The 1,992-nt window shown below is 44.8% G+C and overlaps 1 pseudogene; it reads right to left on the bottom strand.

Moving 5' to 3' along the window:
- Positions 1 to 355: 355 nt before the first annotated feature.
- On the bottom strand, positions 356 to 1,284 carry LOC104994369 (annotated as a pseudogene).
- Between the last annotated feature and the right edge of the window lie 708 nt (positions 1,285 to 1,992).

Below are 1,992 nucleotides of genomic sequence, written 5' to 3'. Positions count from 1 at the left end.
GTTGTTCTCTTCTGCTCAGATGGCTGACTGACGTCACCAGTCAACACAAGTGCTATGCATGGTACTGATGGACTGGCGTGAGTCCCTTGCATCGTCCCAATCCATGAAATGTCAATGTCACCTGAGATAAGTCCTGACTGAAAGGGTGAGACAGAGGCTTGCAACTTCAATTTGCCAGACATCCCTGTAATTATAATACTGAACCACTTATTAAAAACTAAGTGGTTTCTGTCCTGTAGAAAAGGGAAGAATGTGATTGTCAGTGTCCCATTGGAAGAGTTGATCAATATCCTTGGCACTGTGGGAAACAGTGCAAGGAGTATGACCTCAATCAGCTCTATTACATGGCCTGGGGTTAGGACACTTGGATGATCTGGGTCACAGCCCCTTCATCTGCTTGACTTGGATCCTGCATATGGGGACTATCTTTTTCCTTTGGAGAGAAAAATCGTCTGCCTTCATCACACTTCCATACTATGGCATGATGGTGTTGAGACTCATGCAAGTATTTCCTTCTTTCCTTCAGAATTTTCCCTTCTGCCTCTAATTTAGTCCGAGCTTGCCTCCTCTTAAATATAAGGTGGTACTGTTTGGCACTGATGTAGAGAGGCTCTTCTTCAAGCATCTTCAGCCCAGGGAGAGGGATTCTCTGAATTGTAGGCACAGAGCCAGCACCAGGTACCATCATGACCATCCCTCCTGAATTAACCACATTGCCTGCCACTGGAAATGTCACAATGACTGTCCCTTGCCCACTGCTGGTTGTGTTGGTGTCACCTTCCATAAGAACAGTCTGTGCTCCTGCCAGACTGGCTGTGGGGATGGTGATCATGCCCTGCTGGAGAATGGTGCCATCTGCATTAACTGGCTGATAGACAATGGTCTGCCCTTCAGCAGTCTGTGCCACTTGCTGCCCCTGGAGAGCAATCTGCTGCTGTGTCTGTGTCTGGCCAGCAATAACGGCCGTCTGGGGCTGCTGGATGATGATCTGCTGGGTCTGGCACTGCACTTGCACAGCCTGCCCACCCTGGATCTGGATCTGTCCTGGTGGAACCAACTGTATCTGCTGCAAACCCCGTGTCCCAGACACAGGTACCTGCATAAAGGTTTGACCTTGTCTACCAGGAAGAGCTTGGACCATGATAGTTGGCCAGTTGATGTGACTAACCAGCCTCCACTGACCTGTACCAATAGTGGCTGCCCTTGGACCTGCTGCTGAGTCTGTCCAGCCTGTACAATAGTCTGCTCGGTTGAACTATTGCTGTTGGCTGTATAGTGTTTCATGGTCCCTCCAAGTCAGAGTCCTGTTCACAGTCAGTTTCACCCTGAAGATCCTAGAAGACTGCCAGATGCACTCCATGCCTTACTCCCCCGATTTGCTGCCTATGCTGATTGGTTCCAGTAGGAGACCCCGAAACTCAACCAGAGGCTCCAGCTGCTGCCACCGACACCACTGCCGCTGCTTCGGAAAATAGCAGCCCTTCCTCCCAAAATCATGTGGGTATGGACAAAATTACATGACATATTGCATATAAGATTATATTTAAGCAATATAATATCTAATCCTTATTAGACATTAAACCACAGAAGGACAGTATCTGTATCTTGTTTATGTATAATTTTTTAACATCTGTTGCTCAACATATAATAATATTTTTAAAATATTGAATCAATATAGGTTGGCTGAATCTGCATTATAATTGTACATCTGAGAAAATGTTCTTCCATAAGAACATTAGAGACATTTAACAAAATCACATACAAAAGTAGTGGTAGTAAAACAACTCTGAGGACTCTTTTTAAAAAGCCTAATTTTTTTAGCACCTTTTAACTTCTGGTGTGTAAATCTTCCCACTATGGTGAAAGTAAAATTGTTAATAGATGTCACTGAACTTAGACTTCAAAATTCACTCTCACATAATTTACATAAATGCACTTTTCTGATGCGTGAAAATATACCTATCTAGTTCTGCAAGGAGATCCAACCAGTCC

The sequence above is a fragment of the Bison bison genome, unplaced genomic scaffold, assembly GCF_000754665.1.
Source record: "Bison bison bison isolate TAMUID 2011002044 unplaced genomic scaffold, Bison_UMD1.0 scf7180017864257, whole genome shotgun sequence".
Lineage (NCBI taxonomy): Eukaryota > Metazoa > Chordata > Mammalia > Artiodactyla > Bovidae > Bison > Bison bison.
Note: the sequence above shows the minus strand (reverse complement) of the source record. Positions and strands in the feature narration are given on the sequence as shown.